This window comes from Lagenorhynchus albirostris, chromosome 14, assembly GCF_949774975.1.
Source record: "Lagenorhynchus albirostris chromosome 14, mLagAlb1.1, whole genome shotgun sequence".
Taxonomy (NCBI): Eukaryota; Metazoa; Chordata; class Mammalia; order Artiodactyla; family Delphinidae; genus Lagenorhynchus; species Lagenorhynchus albirostris.
Genome location: NC_083108.1, coordinates 24068818 through 24082059, shown reverse-complemented (window position 1 = coordinate 24082059; position 13242 = coordinate 24068818).

Genomic DNA, 13242 nt, shown 5'->3' with positions numbered 1-13242 from the left:
TTTATTATATGTATTGTGCAGAAATTTTAATTATTAAAACAATAGTGTACTGCAGACAGGGGTAATCCTTAGCAATCAATTGATTTGTTCATTCATCCAGTCAGTGAATATTCATCAAACACTTATGTGCCTGCCGCTGTGCTAGATGCTATGCTCTAAGAGGTACTAGGAGAGTCTCAGCCATCAAGGAACCCACAGTCTTAGAATGAGGGTAAGGACAGAGAGATAGGGAACTAGGAGGTGAACAGCCAATTAGAATACAGTGTGAACTTGCTAAAGTAGGGTGAGCACTTAGAGTAGGAAAGCCTCCCCTGAGCAGATGACATGGCAGCTGCACCATGAATGACCAGGAGGAGCTAGCTGGCCATGGCAATACAGAAAGAGAAAAATAACTATTATTACCAGCAAGAAAATTCTGCTATGGGAACTGCAATTGTTTGGATTCTTTTTGGGTGTGGGTGGGGCGAGGTAAGGTGGTGGAGTGGCAAACCTGATCTGGAAGGAACCTATTTGTCTGCCAAGGAGTTTGAAGTTTACCTTAAGGTCAATGAGGGAATTTTCAAAGTGTTTAGACCCTTGGGGGATGGGTGAGGCGACTTGATCAGATTCACTTTTGAAAAAATCACTCCACAGGGAGACATTTGGGATGCCTCAGGGGCAAGACCAGAGGCTGGCAAAAGATGGTGGTGGCTTGAACTGATCAGGTTCAGTTTAATATTTTTACAAAGAGAATAGAGAGTGGTGGATGAATTCAAGAGATTTTGGTAAAACTCACATGATTTCCTGATTGTAAGCTGTAAAAGTTGGTACTTTTGTACCTTGCCTGGAATCAACTTCTTCCAAACTCCTGTGAATGTTCTTAATGGCAACTAGAATGGTGAATCCTTTACAGAAGGTTTTCAGTTGGCTTTGCCCAGATCATCAGAGGAATCACTATCTATGGCAGCTATAGCCTTACGAAATGTATTTCTCAAATGATGAGACTTCAAAGTCAAAATTACCCCTTGATCCACGGGCTGCAGAATGGATGTTGTGTTAGCAGGCATGAAAACAACATCAATTTTCTTGTACATTTTCATCAGAGCTCTTGGGTGACCAGGTACATTGCCAATGAGCAGTAATATTTCAAAAGAAATCTTTTTTTCTGAGCAGTATGTCTCAACAGTGGGCTTAAAATACTCAGTAAACCATGTTGTAAACAGATGTGCTGTCATCCAGGCTTTGTTGTTCCATTTATAGAGCACAGGCTGAGTAGATTTAGCATAATTCCTAAGGGTCCTAGGATTTTCAGAATGGCAAATGAACATTGGCTTAACTTCATATCACCAGCTCCATTAGCCCCTAACAAGTGTCATTCTGTCCTTTGAAGCTTTGAAGCCAGGCATTGACTTCTCCTCTCTAGCTATGATATTCCAAGATGACATCTACTTCCAACAGAAGCCTGTTTCATCTACCCTGAAAGTCTGTTGTTTAGTATAGCCACATTCATTTGTTATCTTAGCTAGATCCTCTGGATAACTTTTCTTCTGCTTCCTCACCTCTCTCAGCCTTCACAGAATTGAAGAGAGTTAGAGCTTTGTTCTGGATTAAGTTTTGACTTATGTGATATTGTGGCTGGTTGGGTCTTCTGTCAACTATCCAGAGCACTGAAACTTTCTCCATACCAGCAATAAGGCTGTTTCACTTTCTTATTACTGTGTGCTTACTGAGTAGCACTTCTAATTTCCTTCAAGAACCTGAGCCGCAACCCCCCTCCACCCCATAACTTGGCCAACTGCTTGAGGCAAGAGGCTTAGCTTTTGACTTGTCTTGGTTTTCAGCATACTTTCCTCACAAAGTTTCATCATTTCTAGCTTTTGATTTAAAGTGAGGAATGTGTGACTCTTCCTTTCTCTTGAATACTTAGAGGACTTGGCTATTTTTTTTAATTAAAATTTTTTTTTTATTTTTTAATTTTTGGCTGTGCCTTGCAGCTTGTGGGATCTTAGTTCCCCAATGAGGAACTGAACCTGTGCCGTTGGCAGTGAAAGCGTGGCATCCTAACCACTGGACCATCAGGGAATTCCCTGGAGGCCTTTGTTGAGTTATTAGTTGGCCTCATCTCAATATTGTTGTGTCTCAGGGAATAGAGAGGTCCCAGAAGAGGGAGAGAGGTGGGAGAATGGCTGGGCAGTGGAGCCGTCAGAGTCCACACATTTATTGATTAATTTTGCTGTCTTATATGGGCGTAGCTCATGGCACCCCAAAATAATTACAATAGTAACATTGAAGAGCACAGATCACCATAACACATATAATAATCATGAAAAAGTTGGAATTATTGCCAGAATTACCAAAACGAGACACAAAGTGAGCAAATGCTATTGGAAAAATGGCGCTGAGGCCTGCTCTAGGCACGGTTGCCACAAACCTTCAATTTGTAAAAACCTTAAAATCTGGGAAGGGCAATAAAGTGAAGCGCAATAAAACAGGTATGTCTGTATAACAAAGGAAAACTAGCTTTATGAATGACACCTCCCAGAGGTATTGTGTATTGGATTGAATGGAGGAACATGAATAGCTAAAGAAAGTATTTCATTCATAAGCAGGTGGGGCGGTGTTTCTGCGGAGCAGTAGAGTTTGGAGATGGGCCAGAAGAGGATCCTTCCTGCCAACCTCAGAGGACACCACAGTCTGGAGCAGAATAATGCCATTTGAGTAGTGGCAGAATACCCCTAATCCTCTCAGAGAACAGGAGGTTGGCAGGGGCCACTTCAGGGGGGCTGGTCAGGGTACATGGGTCCTGACTTGGTACTTGGAATCTGTTTTAATTGTCACAGAAAACCACTGAAGGGCTTTCAGCAGGGAAGGGACGTGATAAGATTTATGCTTTAAATAAACGACTCTGAGAGCTCTGTGGAGAGTAGAGTGTGAAGGGCAATGGTGAGATCACAGAGAGGGAGGCAGAGGTTCTCGCAAGAGCTAATGACAGCTTAGACTAGGCTGGCCACAGTGGAGATGGTGAAGAGGAATCAGATTCAGGGGATCTTTTGGAAGCTGAGTCAATGGAACTTGCTAATGGATTGGATGTGGCAAGTGAGGGAAAGCTAGTCATCAAGGACGGCTCCCAGATTTTGGCCTGAGCTGCAGGAGGTACAAAATGCTGTGCCTGGCGGAGGAGCAAGGAATAATAAAGTAAGTATTCTATTTGGTCTGATTAAAAGCTTAAAGAAGTTTTAATTTATAAAATTTCAAAACACACAAAGGTAGAGGGAGAGCAATAGAGCAAGCCTGCAGGTACTCACATTAAACTTCAATGGCTGGGCTTCCCTGGTGGCGCAGTGGTTGAAGGTCCGCCTGCCGATGCAGGGGACACGGGTTCGTGCCCCGGTCCGGGAGGATCCCACATGCCGCGGAGCAGCTGGGCCCGTGAGCCGTGGCGCCTGAGCCTGCGTGTCCGGAGACTGTGCTCCGCAACGGGAGAGGCCACAACAGTGAGAGGCCCGTGTACCGCAAAAAAAAAAAAAAACTTCAATGGTAATCAATATTTTGTCTTTCTTGTTTTATGTATTTCTTCCTCCCTACCCAACTTTCACCACTTCCTCTCCCTTTTCTTACAGTATTTAAATCCCAAATATATTCTTTCATTTGTATGTACATCAGTATGTATCTCTAGTGGTTAAGAATCTCCTTCCCCTCCCCTGCCCCTTCTCTCCCCCTTCCCTCCCCCTTCCCCCTTCCTCTCTCCTCTTCCCCTTCTTCTCCTCCTTCTCCTTCTTCTTCATCTTCTTCCTCTTCTTATAACCATTATACCATTATCATACCTAAAACAACAACAATAATTTCTTAATACACCTCATACCCTACTTTGTGATCAACTTCCTCTGTCTCAGAAAGGCTTTTACAGTTCATTCAAATCAGGATCCAGACAAGATCCAAATATTATGGTTGTGAGATATATCTCCCAAATCACTTTTAATCTATAACTATTTCTCTTTTTCATATTCTCTTTGTAATCCCCCCACTCTCCACCCCATTCCACTTACTTGTTGCAAAGACTAGATCACTTGCCTTATAGAATTTCCCACACTTTAGACTTTGGCTAATTACATCCTCATGGTATCATTGAACATTTTCCTCTGTCTTTCAATTTTCCTGGAATTATACCTTGAAGCTTGATCAGATTCCGTTCCATTTGGGGGGCAAGAAAACTTCATAAGTGGTACTATGTATTTATCATTACATCACATCAGGATAGACAAAATGTCATGATTGTCTCATTTTTACCCGTATTAAGATGGGTAAGTGAGTTCAGGAGATGTCAGTCTGATCCCTTCATTAGAAAATCCCACATTAGCATTTTAAATTAATTAATTAATTAATTTTTGGCTGCCTTGGGTCTTCGTTGCTGCACGCAGGCTTTCTCTAGTTGTAGCGAGCAGGCGCTACTCTTCCTTGCAGTGCGCGGACTTCTTATTGTGGTGGTTTCGGTGGTTTCTTTTGTGGAGCACCGGCTCTAGGCGCGCGGGCTTCAGTAGTTGTGGCTCGCGGGCTCTAGAGCTCTAGAGCGCAGGCTCAGTAGGTGTGGCGCGTGGGCTCAATTGCTCCGCGGCATGTGGGATCTTCCTGGACCAGGGCTCGAACCTGTGTCCCCTGCATTGGCAGGCGGATTCTTAACCACGGTGCCGCCAGGGAAGTCCCTGGGAAGTCCCCCACATCAACTCTTTACCTAATGGCTTTAGCAGCTCTTGAAATTCATTGCCTAGATGCATTATTTAATCAGATGTTAAAAAGTGGTGATTTTCCCTCCTAATTAGCTTTTTTTTTTCGGCTGTGCCTCGCGGCTCGAGAGATCTTAGTAGTTCCCTGACAGGGAATGAACCCTGATCTGGGCAGTGAAAGTGTGGAGTCCTAACCACTGGACTGCCAGGGAATCCCCATTAGCATTTTTTTTTTTTTTTTTTTTGTGGTACGCGGGCCTCTCACTGTTTTGGCCTCTCCCGTATGCGGAGCACAGGCTCCAGACGTGCAGGCTCCGCAGCATGTGGGATCTTCCCGGACCGAGGCACGAACCCGTGTCCCCTGCATTGGCAGGCGGACTCTCAACCACTGCGCCACCAGGGAAGCCCCCCATTAGCATTTTTTAATTGGACTTGTGTAAAAAAGAATTTTCCCTGTTTCCACTATTTGAAATATATTTCACACAGGATAGGCAGGATAAAACTTAATTTTCTCCTTTATTTATTGACTTTTAGAAAATTGAGCTCGTTCCCAAAGCAACTACCAGAAACGGCTGATTTAGATTTTTACAAATCAGCTTTATTGAGGTGTACTTTATATACAATAAAATTCCCCCAATTTTAAGCATACAATTTATTAAGTTTTGACAGGTATACGTGGTCATATAACTACCACCACAATCATGATCTAGAACACTTCCATCACCCCTCAAAATTCCCTTATGTCTCTGTTAAAAAAAAAGGTAGTAGGCCCAAAATGGAGTCACTCGTGCTAAGTGACTCCCAGGTCAGCACACCAAAGCTTAGTCTGTAACCTAATTGTAGTTTCAGATTCTTCCAGGAGTGGAATATAAAATTCCAGTCTGGAATCTCCTGATTAACACTAGTGAGGTAATCTACAAGATAGACCCCTGCCCTTCCCCCAATGGCAGGTGATCTTGCCTGAAATAACCCTTTCTTTTGTTTTTTACTTCCTTGTCCCACCCTCTCTGCCTTGAAAAACCTTCCACTTTGTACAGCTCCTCAGAGCACCTTTCTACTTGCTAGTTGGGTTGCTGACAACTAATTAAATGATTTATTAAATGAATCACTTAATAAAGCCAATGAATTCTTCAAATTTACTCGGTTAGGCTTTGTTTTTTAACATTTCTTTGGAACCAATCTCCTTCTCCCACCCATGGAACCTAACGACTACTGCTCTACTTTCTGTCGCTGTAGTTTTGCCTTTTCCAGAATGCCATGTGAATCCTACAGTATGTAGTATTTTATGTCTGGCTTCTTTCATTTAGCACGATGCTTTTGAGATTCATTTAGATTATTGTAAGTCATTCCTTTATTGTTGAATAGAATTCCATTGTACAGCTATCTCACAATTTGTTTACCAGTTCAGCAGTAGATGGACATTTCTGTTGTTTCATGTTTTTGGCTCTGATGAATGAACTTGTTGCAAACTTTTGAGTACAGGTTTTTGTATGGATATATGTTTTCACTTGTCTTGGATAGTTACCTAGGAGTGGAATTGCCTGGTTACATGTTAAATTTATCTTTTTTTTTTCAAACACACAGACTTTTTTTTTTTTTTTTTTTTTGCGGTACGCGGGCCTCTCACTGTTGTGGCCTCTCGCGTTGCGGAGCACAGGCTCCGGACGCGCAGGCTCAGCGGCCATGGCTCATGGGCCCAGCTGCTCCGCGGCATGTGGGATCTTCCCGGACCGGGGCACGAACCCGTATCCCCTGCATCGGCAGGCGGACTCTCAACCACTGCGCCACCAGGGAAGCCCTATAAAGCAGGTTCTTATTAGTTATCCATTTTATACATATTAGTGTATACATGTCAATCCCAATCTCCCAATTCATCCCCTCCCCCCTGACACTTTCCCCCTTGGTGTCCATGTTTGTTCTCTACATCTGTGTCTCCATTTCTGCCCTGCAAACTGGTTCAACTGTACCATTTTTCTAGGTTCCACATATATACGTTAATATATGATATTTGTTTTTCTCTTTCTGACTTACTTCACTCTGTATGACACTCTCTAGATCTATCCATGTCTCTACAAATGACCCAATCTCGTTCCTTTTTGTGGCTAAGATTCCACGGTATATATGTACCACATCTTTATCCATTCGTCTGTCGATGGGCATTTAGGTTGCTTCCATGTCCTGGCTATTGTAAATAGGCTGCAATGAACAATGAGGTGCATGTGTCTTTTTGAATTATGGTTTTCTCAGGGTATATGCCCAGTAGTGGGATTGCTGGGTCATATGGTAAATCTATTTTTAGTTTTTTAAGGAACCTCCATACTGTTCTCCATAGTGGCTCTACCCATTTACATTCCCACCAACAGTGCAAGAGGGTTCCCTTTTCTCCACACCCTCTCCAACTTTTGTTGTTTGTAGATTTTCTGATGATGCCCATTCTGACTGGTCTGAGGTGATACCTCATTGCAGTTTTGATTTGCATTTCTCTAATAATTAGTGATGTTGAGCAACTTGTCATGTGCCTCTTGGCCATCTGTATGTCTTCTTTGGAGAAATGTATATTTAGGTCTTCTGCCCAGTTTTTGATTGTTTTTTTTTTTTTTAATATTGAGCTGCATGAGCTACCTGTATATTTTGGAGATTAATCCTTTGTCCGTTGCTTCATCTGCAAATATTTTCTCCCATTCTGGGGTTTGTCTTTTTGTCTTGTTTGTAGTTTCCTTTGCTTTGCAAAAGCTTTTAAGTTTCATTAGGTTCCATTTGTTTATTTTTGGTTTTATTTCCATTACTCTAGGAGGTGGGTCAAAAAAGATCTTGCTGTGATTTATGTCAGAGTGTCCTTCCTATGTTCTCCTCTAAAGTTTTAGTGTCTGGTCTTACATTTAGGTCTCGAATCCATTTTGAGTTTATTTTTGTGTATGGTGTTAGGGAGTCAGAATCTAATTTCATCCTTTTACATGTCCAGTTTCCCAGCACCACTTATTGAAGAGACTGTCTTTTCTCCATTGTGTATTCTTGCCTCCTTTGTCATAGATTAGTTGACCATAGGTGTGTGGGTTTATCTCTGGGCTTTCTATCCTGTTCCATTGATCTATATTTCTGTTTTTGTGCCAGTACCGTATTGTCTTGATTACTGTAGCTTTGTAGTATAGCCTGAGGTCAGGGAGTCTGATTCCCCCAGCTCCATTTTTTTCCCTCAAGACTGCTTTGGCTATTTGGGGTCTTTTGTGTCTCCATACAAATTTTAAGATTTTTTTGTTCTAGTTCTGTAAAAAATGCCATTGGTAATTTGATAGGGATTGCATTGAATCTGTAGATTGCTTTGGGTAGTACAGACATTTTCACAATATTGATCCTTCCAATCCAAGAACATGGTATATCTCTCCATCTGTTTGTATCATCTTTGATTTCTTTCATCAGTGTCTTATAGTTTTCTGAGTACAGATCTTTTACCTCCTTAGGTAGGTTTATTCCTAGATATTTTATTCTTTTTGTTGCAATGGTAAATGGGACTGTTTCCTTAATTTCTCTTTCTGATTTTTGTTGTTAGTGTATAGGAATGCAAGAGATTTCTGTGCATTAATTTTGTATCCTGCAACTTTACCAAATTCATTGCTTAGCTCTAGTAGTTTTCTGGTGGCATCTTTAGGATTTTCTATGTATAGTATCATGTCATCAGCAAACAGTGACAGTTTTACTTCTTCTTTTCCAATTTGTATCCCTTTTATTTCTTTTTCTTCTCTGCTGTGGCTAGGACTTCCTAAACAATGTTGAATAATAGTGGTGAGAGTGGACTTCATGTCTTGTTCCCGATCTTAGAGGAAATGCTTTCAGTTTTCCACCATTGAGAATGATGTTGGCTGTGGGTTTGTAATATATGGCCTTTATTATGTTGAGGTAGGTTCCCTCTATGCTTGCTTTCTGGAGGGTTTTTTTCATAAATTGGTGTTGAATTTTGTCAAAAGCTTTTTCTGCATCTATTGAGATGATCATATGGTTTTTATTCTTCAGTTTGTTAATGTGGTGTATCACATTGATTGATTTGCGTATATTGAAGAATCCTTACATCCCTCCAATAAATCCCACTTGATCATGGTGTATGATCCTTTTAATATGCTGTTGGATTCTGTTTGCTAGTATTCTGTTGAGGATTTTTGCATCTATATTCATCAGTGATATTAGTCTGTAATTTTCTTTTCTTGTAGTACCTTTGTCTGGTTTTGGTATTAGGGTGATGGTGACCTCATAGAATGAGTTTGAGAGTGTTCCTTCCTCTTCAATTTTTTGGAAGAGTTTGAGAAGGATGAGTGTTAGCTCTTCTCTAAATGTTTGAAAGAATTCACCTGTGAAGCCATCTAGTCCTGGACTTCTGTTTCTTGGTAGATTTTTAATCACAGTTTCAATTTCATTATTTGTGATTGGTCTGTTCATATTTTCTATTTCTTCCTGTTTCAGTCTTGGAAGATTATACCTTTCTAAGAATTTGTCCATTTTTCCAGGTTGTCCATTTTATTGGCACAGAGCTGCTTGCAGTAGTCTCTTATGATGTTTTGTATTTCTCTGGTGTCTGTTGTAACTTCTTCTTTTTCATTTCTAATTTTATTGATTTGAGTCCTCTCCCTCTTTTTCTTGATGAGTCTGGCTAAAGGTTTATCAATTTTGTTTATCCTTTCAAAGAACCAGCTTTTAGTTTTATTGATCTTTGCTATTGTTTTCTTTATTTCTACTTCATTTATTTCTGCTCTCATCTTTATGATTTCTTTCCTTCTACTAACTTTGGGTTTTGTTTGTTCTTCTTTCTCTCGTTCCTTTAGGTGTAATGTTAGGTTGTTTATTTGAGATGTTTCTTCTTTCTTGAGGTAGGCTTGTATTGCTATAAACTTCCCTGTTAGAACTGCATTTGTTGCAACCCATAGGTTTTGGATCATCGTGTTTTCATTGTAATTTGTCTCTAGGTATTTTTTGATTTCCTCTTTGATTTCTTCAGTGATCTCTTGGTTATTTAGTAATGTATTGTTTAGCCTCCAGGTGTTTGTGTTTTTTACATTTTTTTCCCCTGTAATTGATTTCTAATTTCATAGCGTTGTGGTTGGAAAAGATGCTTGATATGATTTTAATTTTCTTAAATTCACTGACACTTGGTTTGTGACTCAGTATGTGATCTATCCTGGAGAGTGTTCCATGTGCACTTGAGAAGAAAGTGTCATCTGCTGCTTTTGGTTGGAATGTCCTACAGATATCAATTAAATCTATCTGGTCTTTTGTGTCATTTAAAGCTTCTGTTTCCTTATTAATTTTCTGTGTGGGTGATCTGTCCATTGGTGTAAGTGAGGTGTTAAAGTCCCCCACTATTATTGTGTTATTGTCGATTTCCTCTTTTATAGCTGGTAGCAGTTGCCTTATGTATTGAGGTGCTAGTATGTTGGGTGCATATATATTTATAATTGTTATATCTTCTTCTTGGATTGATCCCTTGATCATTATGTAGTGTCCTTCCTTGTCTCTTATAATATTCTTTATTTTAAAGTCTGTCTTGTCTGATATGAGAATTGCCACTCCAGCTTTCTTTTGATTTCCATTTGCATGGAATATCTTTCTCCATCCCCTCACTTTCAGTCTGTATGTGTACCTAGGTCTGAAGTGGGTTTCTTGTAGACAACATATATATGAGTCTTGTTTTTGTATCCTTTCAGTGAGCCTGTGTCTTTTGATTGGAGCATTTAATCCATTCATGTTTAAGGTAATTATTGATATGTATGTTCCTATTACCATTTTCTTAATTATTTTGGGTTTGTTTTTGTAGGTCTTTTTCTTTTCTTGTGTTTCCCACCTAGAGAAGTTCCTTTAGCATTTGTTGTAGAGCTGGTTTGGTGGTACTGAATTCTCTTAGCTTTTGTTTGTCTGTAAAGCTTTCGACTTCTCTGTCGAATCTGAATGAGATCTTTGCCGGGTAGAGTAATATTTGTTGTAGGTTTCTCCCTTTCATCACTTTAAGTATAGCATGCCACTCCCTTCTGGCTTGTAGAGTTTCTGCTGAGAAATCAACTGTTAACCTTATGGGAGTTCCCTTGTATGTTATTTGTCATTTTTCCCTTTTTGCTTTCAATAATTTTTCTTTGTCTTTAATTTTTGTCAATTTGATTACTATGTGTCTTGGCTTGTGTCTCTTGGGTTTATCCTGCCCAGGACTCTGCTCTTCCTGGATTTGGGTGGCTGTTTTCTTTCCCATGTTAGGGAAGTTTTTGACTATAATCTCTTCAAATATTTTCTTGGGTCATTTCTCTCTCTCTTCTCCTTCTGGGACCCCTATAATGTGAATGTTTTTGTGTTTAATGTTGTCCCAGAGGTCTCTTAGGCTGCCTTCATTTCTTTTCATTCTTTTTTCTTTATTCTGTTCTGCATCAGTGAATTCCACCATTCTGTCTTCCAGGTCACTTATCCCTTCTTCTGCCTCCGTTATTCTGCTATTGATTCCTTCTAGTGTATTTTTCATTTCTGTTATTGTGTTGTTCATCTCCATTTGTTCTTTAATTCTTCTAGGTGTTTGTTCTTTAATTCTTCTAGGTCTTTGTTAAACATTTCTTGCATCTTCTCTATCTTTGCCTCCATTTTTTCCCGAGGTCCTGGATCATCTTCCCTCTCATTATTTTGAATTCTTTTTCTGGAAGGTTGCCTACCTCCACTTCATTTAGTTGTTTTTCTGGGTTTTTTTCTTGCTCCTTCATCCGGTACAAAGTCCTCTGCCTTTTCATTTTGTCTATCTTTCTGTGAATGTGGTTTTCCTTCCACAGTCTGCAGAATTGTGGTTCTTTTTGCTTCGGCTGTCTGCCCTCTGGTGGATGCGGCTGTCTCTATGTTTAACTCTTTAAGAAACTGACAAACTATTTTCCAGGGTGGCTGTACCTTTTGGCATTCCCACCAGCAATGTATGACGATCCCAGTTTCTCCACATCTTTGCCCAAACTTGGTGTTGTCTGTATTTTTAATTATAGTCATTGTAATGGCTGTGTAGTAGTATCTTCATGTGGTTTTAATTTGTATTTCTGTAGAGTCTAATGAAGTTGAACATCTTTTCATGTACCATACAACTCTCTGAAGTATCTGTTTAAATCTTTTAGCCATTTAAATTTATTTATTCATTTTCAAAATGTTTATTTATTTGGCTGCGTCGGGTCTTAGTTGCAACAGGTGCGATGTTCCTTGTGAAACCGTGCACCTCAGATTGGGACTTGAACTCATGTGCAGAGCTCGAATCTGGCCAAACCCCACAGCCTTACAACTGAAATCACACACCTGGTTTCAGGACTTAATGAAGCTCAAGTTTCTTGATGTGTCATCACAGAAAGAGTTCAGTGAGAGACAAGGTGATAGGTAAGAAGTGGATTTATTTAGAGAGAAACACACTCCACAGACATAGTGTGGGCCATCTCAGAAAGCAAGAGCAGCCCTAAGGTATGGGGTTGTCAGTTTTTATAGGGGTGCGTAATTTCATAGGCTAATGTGTCCTAACCTGGTGTCCTAACCACTGGACTGCCTGGACTGCCAGGGAATTCCCTTGGATACAAGTTCTTTATCAGCTTTGCAAATATTTTCTCCCAGGTTCTGACTTGTCTTTTATTTTCTTAATAATGTTTAATAAAGTGCAAAAGTTTTAAATTTGGGGAATTCCCTGGTGGTCCAGTGGTTAGGACCCCATGCTTCCACTGCAGGGGGCACAGGTTCGCTCCCTGGCTGGGGAACTACGATCCCACATGCCGCAGGGCATGGTCAAAAAAAAAAGTTTTAACTTTGGATGAAGTCCAATGTATTCTTTCTTTCTTTTATGAATTGTGATTTTGGCATTGTAGTTAAGAAATCTTTTCCCATCCCAAAGTAATGATTTTTTTCCTGTTTTTCTTCTAGAAGTTTTATATTTGTACTTCTTAAATTTACATTGATTTAGTTTTGGTAACTCAATTTTGTTTGAGGTGAGGGTCTATATTCACCTTTTTAGGGAATTCCCTGGTGGCACAGTGGTTAAGAATCTGCCTGCCAATGCAGGGGACATGAGTTCAATCTCTGGGCCGGAAAGATTCCACATGCTGTGGAGCAACTAAGCCAGTGCGCCACAACTACTGAGCCTATGCTCCAGAGCCCACGAGCCACAACTACTGAAGCCCGCACGCCTAGAGCTCGTGCTCCGCAGCGAGAGAAACCATTGCAGTGAGAAGCCCATGCACTGCAACAAAGAGTAGCCCCTGCTCAATGCAACCAGAGAAAGCCTGTGCACAGCAACGAAGACCCAGTGCAGCCAAAAATAAATTAATTAATTAAAAAAAAAATACATTCACCTTTTTACACATGGGTATCCAATTCCTAGCACCATTTGTTGAAAAAAAATGTCTTTATTGAATTGCTTGTGGAGTAGATGCAGATAGTTTGGTAGATATGGTGGGGGAAGGTAATAGGAAGAAACATGTTTGAAGTTAAGCAGCACTTACTATGAGCCAGGCACAGTTTGAAGCATTTCTCGTAGGTTTTCTCATTGAGAAAAGCTTGAGGGTCT